Genomic DNA, 16856 nt, shown 5'->3' with positions numbered 1-16856 from the left:
ATCTTTTGGAGAGAAAGAGCACCAAATGGTCAAGAAGATGAGAGAAAGGCAAAATAGGAGAGCCCATCTTGCCCCAAACCAGGTCAGATTCTTCCATTCTTTTTCCAACGATGCTCTAAATGTGAATATAAATAAGGCATGATGAGAAGAACATCACAAAATTTTCTCAGTACAAACCAAAAGGCCAAAACAATCACTGGATTTTTAGCACCCACTACAATTTAATTTGCTATAAATGTCTAAGGCAAAGACCACTGGGACAACATCACAAATTCTCCACAACCCAGCCATACTGGTCTACTTGCAGTTTGTCACACCCAACATCTGTCTCCTAACTTAATGCCTTTACATTGGCTGTCCCCTATACCTGGAACATTCTCCCTCCTCATCTCCATGTCTTGGAGTCCCTGGTCTCAGACAGTCATTCAATAAGCATTTATTAAATGCCTACCATGTATCAGACCCATAGTGTGCTAAGTACTGAGGTTACAGAATTACAAGCAAAAAGAAAGTCCTTGCCCTCAAGGAGTTTATATTCTAATGGTGGAAGACAACTGAAAATGAGGTGTGTGGGATTGGGCAAAGTGAAAGTTACCACCAGAAGGGCAAGGGCAAAGAGTAGCCCAGAGAAGCCAGGAGCTAATCTGACTAGAAGTAGATAGAACAGGGGAAGAATGAATCTAGATCAGCACTTTTTAAACTGTGGGTCACAATCATACATGGGGTCACAAAAAATTTGGCAGCAGTAAAAGCATTTCTGAATGCACAACGATCAAAATTTAATTCAAAATCATATGTGTAATGAATCCAAGGTGTTTCTGGCAGCGCTGCCCCATGCTGCAGTGGGCAATTTCTCTGCAGCCGTAGTCTTGGTTCTGAACACAAAGCATGTGCACTTTGCATTGAACATGTCCTCAAGCCATGCAATGCCAACTAATGATGTCAAAATGGGGTTGCAGATGGAAAAAGTTTAAGAATCCCTAGATTACCCATTGAATAACTGAGTTGATTTAAAAAAGTCCTTGACCTCAGCTTTCTTTGTCTGAAGACATAAGGGGAGACTTGAACCCTATTTTACACTCTGACAATTCCTAAATTATAGCTTACCATAAATAAATATTAACTTCTTTCTAGAGGACTTTAAATTGAAAATGGAGGAGGAGGGAAAAAACCATTCATTTAGAACCTCATGGGATGACCCATATATCTTCAACTATAATTGGCAATTTCTTTCTGAAGGTGTTGGTGACTGGACATCTTATGAAGTCTTTTAAATATTATTCCTTTGTTTTTAATTTTTAGCTGCTGAGCCATGAAGAGTATAGAAGGAAAACCAATGAGATACAACAACGGGTCAGAGGATGAGTCCTTTGAAGTTGTCTTCGATCCTTGCATTGCTAAGAAGAAATAAGTCTATCAAAGTTAGTGTCACTGCACACTGTAGCTGTTACTGTGTACAACATTCTCCTGGTTCTGCTCACTTCACTCAGCATCAGTTCATGTAAGTCTTTTCAGGTTTTTCTAAAGTCCACCTGTTCATTATTTCTTATAGCACGATATTATTCCATTACATTCATATACTACAACTTGTTCAGCCATTCCCCAACTGATGGTCGTCCCCTCAATTTCCAGTTCTTTGCCATCACAAAAAGCACAGCTGAGAAATCATTAACATTTTATACAAAAGTACTTAAACCTGGTGTCCATGAACTTATTTTTTAAAGCATTCTAATGTCTGCATTTCAATATAATTGATTTCCTTTGTAATCCTATGTATTTCATTTTGTGTATTTTACAATTATTCTAAGAGGATTATCACGAATGGGATTCTGAAAACATGAATACAAAGTGATTCTCATAAGAAAGAGCAAAGCAGAGCTGTCTAAAGAAACACATGTGGGTGTGGTGTGTGCAAGGAGTTCCCTGAATCAGATTTTTAAAAAGTAAGAAGCAAGAGCAGGTGACTAAGGATAAGTAAGAAAAATTAGCACAGTCCCATAAAAAATTATGTCAGGAATACAAAAGCCCAGTGGAAACTTACTGAGTGATGTAGAAAGCAAAAGCTATGCTGAGGGCAACAGGAGGAGCTGGGAACAGATAGAACCACTGGGAGGATGGAACAATAATGATATGATGGAGAAAAGGCAGGAAGGACTAAGTGGCACAGTGGATAGAGCGTTGGGCCTGGAGTCAGGAAGATTTGAGTTCAAATCTGGCCTCAGACCCTTATTAGCTGTGTGACCCTGGGTAAGTCACGTCACTCAGTTTCTTCATCTATATAACGAGGTGGAGAAGAAAATGGCAAACTACTCCTGTATCTTCACAAGAAAATTCCAAATAAGGTCATAAAGAGTCAGACACAAGTTTACAATAACTAAGCTCTCATTTTACTGGTATTGTGTATACTTTAACTAATCATAGATTAAGAACTGGAAGGAACCGCAGAGGAATCAAATCCAACCTCTTCATTTTACAGATAAGGAAACTGAATCAAGGAAAGGTTAAGTTACATGCCCAAGATCATAAAGCCAATAACTGCTTGAGGTGAGATTTAACTGTAAGTCTTCCCAGGAGAGCTAGGTGGTGCAGTGGATGGAGGAGCAGGCTTAGAGCAAGGAAGACTTGAGATCAAATCCAGACTCAGACACTTGCTAGCTGTGTAATCCTAGGTGTCACTTAATTTCTGTATGACTCAGTTTACACATTTGTAAAATGCAGATGACAGTAACACCTACTTGCAGGGTTGTTTGTATGAGATGACTGTAAAGCACTTAGCACAGTGCCTAATGCTATATAAATGTTAGCTTTAGTTATTGTTTGTTTGCCTCAATTTCCACATAGGTAAGATGGGGATAATAATAGCACCTACCTCAAAGGGTTGTGGTAAGGATCAATTGTAAAACCCTTAGCATAGTGCCTGGTACCTAGTAGGTGCTATATAAATATTAACTCATTATCGTTATCATTATTAAATATTCTTGACTCCACATCAAGCACTCTCTCCACTCTCCCATACTTCCTCACTAGTAAACACTTAATAAACATTTGATGAATGATCTAAAATTCACATGAAAGAGAAATTCTGTTATTTTTACATTATATATTTATATATTATATTACAAATATTATATATATTACATTATATATTTACATTAAGATCCATAGCTGTTCTTTGAAAGGATCCACTCCTTATTTTTATTAGCAAAAACTCAAACTAAGAAATGCATTGTTTCAGAGAACCCTTCTGTTATAAAGCTCCAGGAAATAGGCTGCATTAAGATTTAATAGCCATCAGTAAGGGATTTTTTTCTCATTAAGGAAAAAAAATGTAACTTAGTTAACTAAGACTATCCTCTATCACAAAGAGCAACTTTCCAATCAGGAAGGCTATACCAAAAATGGTGGAGGCAGATCAGCCCAGATATGAACTCCATGAGGACAGCTGGCTGCTTCCTTTCTCCCCATCTCTTCAGTGAGTGAAGGTCACCAAGGTTGGATGAGTCATGGCAGGATGCTAAGAGAACTGATGGGTATAATTAATGAGCCACAGTCCTGACCTTTAAAAAACCACAGGCAACATGAAAGATGCCACAGGACTAAAGAGAGGAAAATGGATTCCTGATTCTTCAAAAAGAGGAAAAAAGTGAATTCTCCAAGTTATAAAGCAATGAGCTTAACTGAAATTCTTAACAAAGTTTCAGAATGTTTACTAAATGGATAGTTTGTGGACCCTTAAAAAGAGACACAGTCATGTCCTTGAGCCAACTGGGGTTCGGTTCACAAAAAGACTATGTGCCATAGGAAATGATGACAATTTTTTCTACTAGTCAAACAGTCCTACTCAGTATTTTCCATACAGGATGTTCCATCTCCCATCTCTAATTGCCTCTCTAGCTTGGAATGCTCTCCTTTCTCACCTCCTGGTCTTGAAATTCATGGTCTTTTGTCAATGTTCAACTCAAGGGCTACCTTCTACAGGAAGCTTTTCCTGATCCCTCATGACTAATAGGCACTCCCTCCTCTTCTATTGTTTTGTATCTATTTTATTTCCATTCATATGTATTCATGTTGTCTCCCCCATTTTGGAAAGCTAGGGATGTTTTGCCCTTGTCTTTGTATCCCCATCACCCAGCACAAAGTAAATACTTAATAAATGCTTTGGTTGATTGGACGATTGAGAGCAGATCCATGAGGACAAAGGAAAACATAAGGGAAGCTTCCTCTATTTCTTCATCTTACCTTGTTACTGTTGTTGTCCAGTCATGTCCAGTCACACTTGGGGTTTTCTTGGCACAGATACTGAGATGTTTGCCATTTCCTTCTCCATTTCGTTTTACAGATGAAGAAACTGAGGCAAACAGGGTTAAGTGACTTGCCCAGGGTCACACAGCTAGTAAGTGTCTGAGGCCACATTTAAATTCAAGGAGTCTTCCTGACTCCAGGCCTGGCACTCTATCCACTGCATCACCTAAGTCTTACTTTAAATTGGCCCTTTGAGGACTCTCTTTCCCATAATATATTATGGAAAACTAAAAAGTCCACATATTTCAAATAGACATTTGTCACTTGACAGAGATTTGTCAAGACTATCCGTTTTCAATGAGTTTGAGGTGGGTTTCTTTAAGTTCACAACTGATTAGGACTCATGGTGATATGCTAGTGAATGTTTAACAACAGGCTTTCTGGGTAAAAAAAAAAGTTGCACAATATACTTATAAGTTAAATCTGCATTATTAGCATTTTCTCCAACCTTTTCTTAGTCTAAACAATCAGCAAAATGATAGATCATTGTTTGTTTGTAGCTATTTGTCAATTTGTGAGATATAAATGCTTATACTGGAAATTTAACAATCATCTCACCCAAGCTGGTGCAATATGACTCCAGCATATCTCTGACAGTAAAGCCTTCCCCTCATCCCCATTTTGTCAGATATAGACTTAACTCTGCAACAGAACAAGTACTTTTGATGAATAAGAGCTAACATTTATATAGCACTGTGCTAAATACTTTACAATGACTATTTTATTATCTTTTTTTCTCTCTCCATACATTCTATTAACAAGTACAGACTCATAGAATATTAAGTGTCACTTTTGATATTCTAAGATTTTAAGTCATTATTCTCTCTTTTCTATGTTCGATAAAACCTTCCTCCACCTTAGCATTCTCCCCCTTTCCATGTCTTTGGTCCAGCTCCACATCTGGCTTCCTTGACTCTGCATTTTCAAGGTTCTCCTTTCCAGTTACATATTCCAATTTCTCACAAAGCTCTGGCTCTCAAAGTTTGCTTAATTTTTTTCCTAAATCCTCAAAGTGACCAAACAGCAATCCCATTTCAAAAAGATTGTTTCTGGTTTCTGCAGTTTCAACCTAAGCTGAAAACGAATCCTACAAATTGAGAAGTAAAGAAAAGCAGCAGGTTGTGGGGAGGAGCAGTGATAGGTGGGTAGACTGGATGGAGTATTGTGATATCAGGCTAAAATTTCAATAGATGCTGCAATTCCTACGAAAAGAAGTATTATAATATAATCTCCTAAGCACTGAGGTCCTCTCTCACTTAGGGGGGAAAAAAAAGTAAAGATTCTATGCTAAAGATTAGCTTATGTTTCCTCCCATTTGGTTCCAATTCTTCTTTACAACATGACTAATGTGAAAATACGGTTAATATGAATGTATATGTAGAACCTGTATCACATCGCATGCCAGGGGAGGGAGAGGGAGAAAATTTGGAACTCAAAATCTTATGGAAGTGAATGTTGAAAAAATAAAAATAAATCAATTTTTTAAAAATTAGTTTATATGGTGGTCTTTACATATGTTAGATCCTTATAGCAACCCAGTAAGGCAGGTGCTATCATATCCCCATTTACAGATGAAAAGAGACTAGAGGAGGTTAAGTGACTTGCCCAGAGTCACATAGCTAAGCATGTGTCTGTGGTAGGATTTGAACTCAGGTCTTCCTATCTCTAGGTGGGGCAGTAGATAGAGCGCCAGGTCTGGAGTCAGGAAAACTCATCTTCCTGAGTTTAAATCTGGCCTCAGACACTTATTAGCTGTGTGACACTGGACAAGTCACTTAACCCTGTTTACCTCAGTTTCCTCATCTGTAAAATGGGTTGGAGAAGGAAATGACAAACCACTCCAATATCTTTGGTAAGAAAACCTGACTGAACAACAACTTCCTATCTCTAATTCTAATACTTTATCAAATATATGATTTAATTACTCTAACCAAGTAATGAGGCATCTCAAGTATAGGTTGTACTCAAGATCAGACATCATCTGATAGAGCTGGCATGACTTGGCATAGCAAACAGAATGCTGTATTTGGGGTCAGAAGACTCCAAACCTTAAAGCGCTCTACAAAAGCCAATGACTATTATTGTCAATATCGCCACTACCATATTGCTTTGCAGTTCCATTTTTGCACCTAGGATGAAGACTTCCCTCCACCCTTGTCTCCTTTTCAGTATGTATATTTATACATACATACATACATACATACATGCGTATATACAAATATATTGAATACGTATATATTATCAGTATACATACTATATGTTCTGCATATATACTGAATATATTATATATGTGTGTATATGCACACACATATATGTGTATATATACATATATAGATAGTATAATTAGTCACTTTTCACTGGAGAAAATCACATTTAATCTGCATTCCCGTTTTTCACAGCATAAGTCAAACAAATGAAGGAGGATGGATGGAAAGGGATGAAAACATCATCTGTTCTTCTGAAACTGCATCAAAATAAAACCTGAATGCTCGACACCTTAAATAACATCAAACACAGGTCAAGGTCTCCGATCTGCAAGGTCAAAAGATGCTCCAGAGAGGCAACATTTGGGACACAGGTGGCCTGTCATTTATGACGCTCTATCGCCATCTTCTGGAAGGAAAAGCCAATAACAAAAGTCATGTGCATCTGCAAAATTCCAGTGGAAATAATGCATTTTTCCAGAGAATTAAGGGAGGCTTAAAAGCCTAATTCACGATTCTGACTTTATCTGCTTCAGAGAGTGTCAAACTTAGGGGCTGATGTGCATTTTTTGGTCCAGATTTGTGATTTCATTTGTGTAAGGCACCCTAAGGTAAAGAAATGCCCTCGAGCAATGCATATTGTCAATTTTTGAATAATTTATAGCCTTAGACCATTTTCCAGGATTCTGAGCAATTAATATCACCCAAGGTCACACAGCCAACATGTAGCAGATGCCAGACTGAAACTCGACCATTTCTGATTCGCTGGGTGGCTCTCCATCTACTATACCACACTATCTCTCAATATACATTTAAATTTTTCCCTTAAAGGAAAAAAAATTTGAGTTCCTTTTTAGGATAATTCCATTGGGTCACACTGGCTAGAAGCAACTGGTGAATTTGGAATAAGAGAACTTCTCCATACCTCAGTTTCCTCATCTGTGAAATAAGAGGGTTAGACCCTAAAGATTTTAATGTCCCTCCCAACTCTAATTCTCCAGTCCTAAGTCACATGCTTGAATGAGCATAGAGACCGACCAGCTAAGGAGTAGGATTCTATGCTATTTGCCTAGAACAGAAACCCTTCATATATTTGGATGTAAGATTTCAGTAACTGGCAAGATTTACCTGGAAACAATTCTATAGCAAATAAAGGATGCTCCTTAAAGGTATTGGGATTATTTTTCCATATTGTCTTTTAGATGTCCTACAGTTTTTAGCAAGCATCAATTTAAAATTGAATCAAGTACACTGGCAGTGTGACATGGAGGTCAAAAATCTTTAATCAAAAAACTATAAATGACTAGAAATGGAAAGGATCTCAGAGATCAGTGGTATGGTGGAAAAATCACTGAGAATTCACATCTCACCTCTGTCTTAGTCTAGGTATATGACCCTAGCAAGTCACTCAAACCTCTCTAGATCTCAATTGCTCAATCTATAAGTTGAAGAGGTTGATCCAGAGGGCCTTCCAGTTCTCTTCCATCTCTAAACCTATGATCTTAGGATCTGCTTAGCAATGCCCTCATTTTTACAGTCAACCATATGTGTATCTGGTCAATGGACCCAGATGACTCCAGAGAAGAAAGTGAGGCTAGTGATTTTGTACAGTCCTCCCTCAATTAATCCAACTCACTTGATTGCCAAGACATCACCTTCCTGATGTCATGATCTTCTTCAAGAATGAACAAAAAACAACAGAAAAGGAAATAGATCCAAAGAGGTAATTTACTCAAAGTGACAATGGAAATGAATGACAGAGCTGAGACTAAAGGTCTCCTGGCTCTCAGTTCAGTGCACCTTCTACTTGCCTACAAAATGGCTCCACTTGGTCATTTTTATATACAAGGGCTTCTTAACCTAGGGTCCATGGGTTTTATTTCAACAGAATTATAACTATTTTAATATATTATATTGTTTTCCTTTGTAATATTATGCATCTTATTTTATACTTTTCAAAACAATATCATGAGAAAGGGTTCAGACTTCACCAGACTGCCAGAGCAGGGGCACAAAATGGTGTTTCATGATACGCTTTTAAATGTAATTTGTATTATTAGTATTTTCTCCATTACTTTCTTAAGTCTAAGCAATCAACAATCATGCCTTGAGATGTGACATTTGCTGATTTTTGAGGTGTAAATGCTCACATGGAGAATTTAAGTCAGCCTTCCCTCCAGCACTCCCCAGGGCACACCACACACACACACACACACACACACACACACACACACACACACACACACAAGTGAATAACTTTTTATCTACTCAAGACTTTACATAAATGAGTTCAGTGGAATCCTAGAATTCTTGGAATGTTAAGACTGGAAAGTACCTTTTGTTGTTGTTCAGTTGTGTCTGACTTCATGACCCCATCTGGAGTTTTTTTGGCAAAGATCTTGTAGTGGTTTGCCATATCCTTCTCCAGTTCATTTTACAGATGAAAAAACTGAGCCAAATAGGGTTAAGTGATGCCCAGGGTCACACAGCTAGGAAAGGTCTAAGACTGGATTTGAACTCAGGTCTTCTTGACTCCAGACCCAGTATTCTAATCACTTAACCACTCAGCTGCTCCAGAAAGGACTTTAAAGGTAATCTCGTCATTTTACAGGTAGAGAAATGAGGTTCCGGACTCACCTTATTTTCAAATTTATTTTTGTTTAGTTGGTAGTTAGTTAGTTCTTTCCTCTTCATCCATTCTATCATACAGTATTAGATTTGGGGGGGAAATGCCATTTCCATTCCCTCATTTCTTACAGGTGAGGAAACAAACCCATAGAGAGTAAGTGCTTAAGATAAGATGGCAGATTGAGAGCAACTACTCACCTAAGCTGTAAGACAACTCCTTCAGATACCTTGAAAAAGAGAGTCTGAACAAATTTTACAGTGGCAGAATACAGCAGGAGACAGAGTGTGTCAGATTTCCAACCCAGAACAGCCTGGAAGGTCAATGGGAAGGTTCTGTTGTATGGGACTGGAGGAGTGCACAGCGCACAGGCTGTACCAGCATGGACCCCACCATAGCAAAGCCAAGCAGGAAGCCTTAGGCAGTCTGAAACAACAGCAGCACTGTAGACTCTCAAACATATCAGCCCAGGATGGGAAGTCCAGAGGAAATGAGTGAGAAAGAAGCACAACATCCCAGGTAACAGCAACAACAGCTCCTGAGACTATCAGCCCGCAGATTAAATGTCTGTAAGTCACCTACTTGAACTTTCAGGAGCCAAGATAGTGCAGTGATCAGCAAATGCTATCCCCCTACCCTTGTTGACCTTGAAAAACCGAAAGAATATTTTCCCAGGAAAATTCCTGGAACAGTGGGATCAATTGAAAGGATAAACAGTCTCTTAGTCCACGAAGCTAGGAAAATTGCAAAGGGGGGTCCCTCATGCTGTGGTTGAAGGGCACTAGTGCAAGACTGGAGCTGCCCCAGAAAGCCCCACCTCAGTGAACCAGGAGGAGATCCTGAGCCCCAGTGGGGTGCAGGCCACAATTGCCAACACCAGTACCCCAGGCATGCCTCAGCACAGCCAGGGGAATCAGGAAGACATTTGCTCAGATGAGGTTTGCCTATGCTCTAGCTCAGGAGACTAGACCTCCTGTGGCCAGACCACCCCTCCCCCACACTTAATGCAGCTAGCTCTAGGGTAACTCCAGGGAAACTCAAAAAGACTTCACCTGGTCTCTGCTTTGGCATACCAGCCAGCTCAGCACCAGGTAAGCTGCAGCATTTTAGCTTCTAGCTGAAAGAACCAGAAGCCATAATACACAAAGCCTCAAGTCCTAAGCACAAGAACTGTGGGACAGAGCCCCTTGTGCCCCAGAAGCAGAGATCTATTTTAAAAGCCAGGAAAAGGGTGATCATCATGAGCAAGAAGCAAACCAGAAAAGAAGAGACCATAGAATCTTTCTATGGGGACAAGGACCAAAACATGAATACCAAATAAGTCAGCATTGACACTGTACTCCCATCTGAAACTTCAGAAGGGAATATGAACTAGGCTCAAGCCCAAAGACCATTCTTGGAAGAACTCAAGAAGGATTTTAAAAGTCAAATTAGAGAAGTAGAAGAAAAACTGGCCAATGATTTTTAAAAATATGAAAAAAGAATTCACTGAAGAGAACAAGTCCTTAAAAAGAGAAAATTGGACAAATGGAAAAGGAAGTACAAAACCTAACTGAAGAAAATAACTCCTTAAAAGGAACAACTGGGCAAATGAAAAAGGAGATGCAAAAGTTAACTGAAGAAAACAATCTATTAAAAATTAGAATTGGGCAAGTAGAAGCTAATGACTCTATGAGACATTGAGAGTAAGTGCTTATCCAAAGAATGCCCCCAGTTGGTTCATTGAACAACAAGGTCAAACATGATCAGCTCTGAATGGGGCTCATCAATAGCATCTGGAGTCCTCTCCTACCTTGCCTTGTCTCCTGGGGCTTCTTTTAGAGTTCCAGGTCTGCTTCAAGTTCCTAGGATTAGGAGACTTTCAGACTCCACTGAATCAACAATCTCCAAAAGTAGCTTTCCCGTGTTGTCTTCTGAATGCCTCTGTCTGTTCAACATGAAACTGAGAATTCAGAACATAGAATTTTGAGGCCAGAACAGACTTGACATATTATTGCCTAGTACGATGCGCTCAGGTTCCAAGAAGCAATTATTTGTTTATTCATTCATTCATAAATTCATTTATTTTTCTTTGCTAGTTGGACGGTATTTTATTTTTTTCCAATCACATGAGAAATCAACTTTTAATATTAAGTTTTTTTAAACTTTAGTTACAAATTTTTTTCCCTCCATCTCTCCCCTCTCCCCTTCTTAAAATGGTAAGCCATTTGATATAGATTGTAAGTGTTCAGTCATGTGAAAGATTTCCATATTAGCCATGTTCAAGATGCATTTATTAAGCATCTACTATGTGCTAGGCACTAAGCACTGGGGATACAAAGAAAGGCAAAAATAGTCCCTGCCCTGTAAGAGTTGATGGTCTAAAAAAAGGAGACAATGAGCAAACAACTACATACAAATGAGATACATATTCAGGATAAATTGGAGATAATTCCACCAAGGAAGGAAACCAGCTTTACAGGGACTGGGAAAGACTTCACTAAGAAAGACTTCTCATATAAGGTATGATTCTAGTTGAGACTTGAAGGAAACAAGGTGAGAAGGTGGCAGAAGTGAGAAGGGAGAGCTTTCCAGACACAGGAGACAAGTAAAAAAAATATGCTTTCAAGAGATGTGTCTTAAACAAGGAAAGAGGAGGCCAGTACCGCTGGATCGTTGAGTAGATGGAAGGGAGGGAGCTTTTAAAGGGCTTTCCAATGAGGAAACTAGGAATCAAAAGTCAAGTGAATCCTGCTTTGCTGGTCAAAGTGGATTGCATCCAGTACCTTATAAGATGGAGGCTTTGCACACAAAATTTGCTGAAAGACCTCCAAAGAAAGCCCATTTCTTCTCCAAGCAGTATTCCCTTTCACTGTCAGACAGTTCTAACTGTGAAGTTCTATTCCTGGCATCAGGTCTAAATCTTCTTTTTCATTTCCACCCATTATTCCTCGTTTTACCTCCAGGGGCCAAATTCTTTCACTTCTATAACCTTTGACAAAAGTTTTTCTTTGGCATACGTAGTGATTTCAGTCACTTATAAAATCCTTATAAAAACTTCCCACCCCTCAGAATGCACACAAAGTGTGCATGATGTAACAATAAACTTTGATAAACATTTATTAAAAAGAATAAAATGTTCCTTCCCCCTCCCCTCCCAAAGTTCAATATCAGGGGGGAGTGGTGGATTACAACCTTACCCCAAATCATCAACCTGAGGAGAGACTCCACCCAGAGAAAATTCTCAGTATCCCATCCTCCCACTGAACCCATTATTGACTTGAGAAATTCAGTTCCCATAAATACACACAAAATTAGAGGCTTCATTGGCCCTCAACCAAATGACTGGAGTCTTTTAAGTCTCTCCAGCACTGCCTGCTCCTCCTACTCCTTTTAAGCCACCTCTTTTTATTTCTTTGAAGATTCAGCAGTTTAAAATACTGATTTCTGTTTCATCTTCCAGTTGTTTGTTGGCAATATAGTTCTGCTGTTTGTGTTCAATTATGCCCCCAACTAGTATTGAGTATATAAAAAGACTGAGATATAAAAAAATTCTTACAGCCCCATTTATTTATTTTTAGTTTTCTACATTTGCTTTTATAAGATTTTGAGTTCTAATTTTCCCCCCTCCTTTCACTTCTTCCTCCCCAAGATGGCATGCAATCTCTTATAGGCTATACATGTATGATCATGCTAAACATTTCCACATTAGTCATGTTGTGAAAGAAGAATTAGAACAAAAGGGAAAAACATGAGAAAGAAAATAAAAGCAACAACAAAAAAAGAGAAAATAGTATTGCTTCAATTTGCATTCAGACTTCATAGTTATTTCTCGGGATGTAGATAGCATTTTCCATCATGAGTCTTTTAGATTCTCTTGCAACCCCATTTTAACCAACCCAGAGTAGCATAAGGCAAAAAGGGTTCATGTTACCAGCTAGAGGAACAATTCAAAGTCCAAATCCAAGAACTCCCAAAGATTTTGTTGACTCCAAATAATAGCGGTCTACTTACAAGTTATTTTTCCTTTTAAAATTTAATTTTTTTCAATGAACAGAAATCTATTTCTCTTCTTCCCACTTCCCTGCCTATTTTTAAAAAGAAAAGAAAAATAGAACTCTTTTAACAAACATGGATAGTCAGGAAAAAACAAACTTCCACACCAGCCATGATTAGCCATAATTGACCATAATCAAAGTCTCATTGTGGGTCCAGAGTCCTTTACCCCTCTGTTGGGGGTGGGTAGCACTGCTTTATCATTGAGCCTCTGGAATCATGACTGGTTAGATTATTGACCAAAGTTCTTAAGCCCTTCAAAGTTATTTGTCTTTACAATGTCTTTGCTATTATATACAATTTCTTTCTGGTTCTATTCACTTTCCCTCAGGATCAGTTCAAATAAACCTTTTCAGGTTTCTCTGAAGCTGTCCTTTTTGTGATTTCCAAATCACTTGTCATTGGTATTGGTTTAATGTACTGAAGCCCACATTGCTTTTATATCTATAATGTCCCTCAGACCCTGTTTTGGGTCATCTTCTGAGGCACTGTCCCTTTTCTTCCACAGGGGACAGGTTAATAGTTGTATTTATTCCCTCTTCCCCTCATCAGAGAGCAGTCTACTACTGATCTTTCTGTTGATCTCCATACCCACATCTCCACCTGTCTGTTGAACCCCTAAAACTGGATGTCCCATAGACATCTTATATTCATGTCTAAAACAACTCATTTCCTTTCCCCCTGGTCTTTCTCCTCTTCCAAATTTCCCTAATAATGTTGAGGGTACCACCATCCTCCCAGTCATTCTGGCTCCCAATCTAGTTGTTATCCCCAATTCTTTCCAATTTCACCCCCATATCCAATCTGTTTCCAAGACCAGGTGATTTTACCTTTGTAACACCTCTCAAATACAGCACATTCTTTCCTTTTGACAATGCCACCACTGGTGCATCACCTTCATCACCTTATATGTGGACTATGGCAATAACCTTTTGGTTGGACTCTAAAGTATCTCTACTCCAAGGCTTCCTGTGCTGAGTGACCAAAGCAATCTTCCTAAAACTCAGGCCACATCCCTCTACTATGCAGAACTCCTGTGACTCCATGTTACCTCCAGGACCAAATACCAAATCCTCTGTTTGACTTTTAAATGCCTTTGTATCCTGGCTCCTTCCTATATTTTCTCTCTTCTTGGACCTTATTCCCCTCCACAGACCCTATGATCCAATGGCATTGGCCACCTTGCTGTTCCTTACACAAGACACCCCATGTCCTGATTCTAAGCATTTTCACAGGAAAAATCCCATGCCTAGAATTCTTTCCTTCCCCATCTCTGTCTCCTGGTTTCCATGGCTTTCTCAATTTCTCAGCTGAAATTCTACCTTCAGCAAGAAGCTCTCTCTTCTTACTCCTTAATACCAGCTCCTTCTGTCTGACATTTTCTCAAATTTAACCTATATATCTCATTTGTACATAGTGGTTTGCATAGGGTCCATCTACCCCCTCCAATTAGATCATAAACACCTTGAGGGCAGAGACTGATTGTGCCTTTTTTATATCCTCAGTGTTTTACAGAGTCTGGTATATATAACAAGTGCTTATTTACTTGTTGACTGACTCTATTGCCACTGGGACCTGCTTCTGAGAGATGTGGGTAGACTTTCACTCTCCTCCTATCACCAAAAAGCCACCCCATGGCTATCTGAGTCTTTCTGGTGAGTCATTATCCAATCAATGCCCACTGGGTATTGTACTGGTAGCAATGTGAAGGGGTCAATTAGTCCCAGATTATTTTAAGCAAAGTATTACACTTAGCTTGACTCTACTCCTGTCTAAGACAGTGCCTGCTCTCTTGAGGTCCATGACTCTGACCACCCTGCTTTCAGAACAGAGGGATGTTTATTGCCAAGGTTGCTGCACCTTCTGCTACTGTCCCTACCTTGGGTGGCAGCACCATTGCTTGCTGCTGCTGGGACCAAGAAGCATCTCCCTAGGGCAGGGCCTGACAACGCCCCTCTGGACAAGATCATGAGCATGTCCACTGCCCTTTTATGTGCTGCTGGCACTACTGGGACCCAGTATTGCAACAAATCCATGCCAAAGCTGTGTTGCCCCTTCTGCCAAGGTCTCACTCCAATCCCCTCTGCCAGGTCCATGTGTAATCCTGAATTGAGCAGGAATGCTGGGACAGGTGTTAGGGTCTAACTCTGCCCTCCAATGCCAGAGCTGAGCATTACCCTAAGCAGGCTTATCAATGCTTGTTGTGACAGCTAGGCAGTGACTCCCCTCTGTACCAGGGCTGCATTGCATGACATCAAGGCCACAGACCAAGGAGTCACCTTTATTGGTTCAACACCTTGATGCAAATGTAGGTAAGTGAAATGGACAAGTGGGTAAGTGAATTACAGAAACAGACATCTAAAGAAAAGTTTTGTTTTAGAGAAGAAAATACTTAGCTCCAGCTTAGACATGTTGAGTTTGAGTTAGCAATAAGACATCCAGGTAGAGATGTCCAGCAGATAATTGGTAACATGGGATTGGGATTTGGGATAGAGATTAGGGCAGGGCATATAGATTTGGGAGTCATCTGTACAGTGATAATAACTGAACCCATTAGAAGTGACAAGATAATACTAAGAAAGTATAAAGAGAGAAAAGAGCCCTGGGTGACATACTTGGCTGCAGGTAAGATGATCGAGCAAAGGAAATAGGTAAGAAAAAAGAAAAGTTGTCATATAAGCGAAAGAACAAGAGAGTATTGCGGATTGTCATCAGCGTCCAAATCTGAAGGTAGGTCTAGAAGGATGAGGATTGAGGATAGGCCATAAGAATCCAAAGTTAAGAGATTGTTAACCTTAGAAAGTATCATTTTAGTCCAATGGAGAGGGGAAAGGTGAACTCCAAAACCATACTGTAAGGGGTTACATAGGGAGAGGTAAGAAAATAGAAAAAATAAAATGCTGACAGCTTTCCCTAAAAGTTTGGCTATGAGAGGGAAAAAAGATATAATATTATATATATATATGTATGTATGTATGTATGTATGTATGTATGTATGTATGTATGTATTATAGCCAGAAGCTCTGGCAGGGTCAAATAAAGGATTTTTAAGTATGGGGATGACCTGTACATGGTCAGATATGGTAGGGAAGGAATCAGTGGAGAAGGAAGAAAAGGAGAAAGCGGGAAAGTAGGATTAAAAAGAGAAGCTCCCAAGGAGATATGAAGGAATGGAATGAACATACTTGCAGTACTTGAAAATTATCCTATTTTATTTATCCTATTATTGAAAAAAATACATGCTCATACAGTCCATACATAGTATGCAAAGCACCTACCTCGGTAAATTCACACATGTTAAAAGACATGAACTCCAGTCCTCCTTTACCATCCTCCCCAAGGACCAATTGTGCAGCCCTTAAGTATCACTAAATACTTAAGTGCTTAGGTGGACCCCTCCGCATTCATTCATTGCCCCAGAATATCACAACCACTCCATGGATAACCAAAAGCCTTTTGCTGCCAATTTGTTTCCATCTCAGAATGTTTTCCCAGTTATCTATGTTGAGAAGCTATTTGGGGGTACAATGCCCATCAACCTAAGTTCTAAGCCATGGACACCATTTGATTACCACAGTTTTCCTCCACAGCCTCCCTCCTTCATATTCATTATCTCACCAGACAAGCCTAAATCCTCCTCTGTGTGGGCAGTCACAATATCTGGCCTCTGTCTCCATGAGGCTTCTGGT

General features: G+C 39.4%; 1 protein-coding gene across 1 annotated transcript in view; it reads right to left on the bottom strand.

The window, feature by feature from the left end:
* Nucleotides 1-11076, bottom strand: part of LOC140531487 (uncharacterized) — a 64249-nt gene extending 53173 nt beyond the window's left edge. The window contains exon 1 of the mRNA XM_072650415.1: nt 10925-11076. The gene's annotated coding sequence lies outside the window, so the exon portion shown is untranslated. The remainder of the gene's footprint in view (nt 1-10924) is intronic.
* Between the last annotated feature and the right edge of the window lie 5780 nt (nt 11077-16856).

The sequence above is a fragment of the Notamacropus eugenii genome, chromosome 3, assembly GCF_028372415.1.
Source record: "Notamacropus eugenii isolate mMacEug1 chromosome 3, mMacEug1.pri_v2, whole genome shotgun sequence".
Taxonomy (NCBI): domain Eukaryota; kingdom Metazoa; phylum Chordata; class Mammalia; order Diprotodontia; family Macropodidae; genus Notamacropus; species Notamacropus eugenii.
Note: the sequence above shows the minus strand (reverse complement) of the source record. Positions and strands in the feature narration are given on the sequence as shown.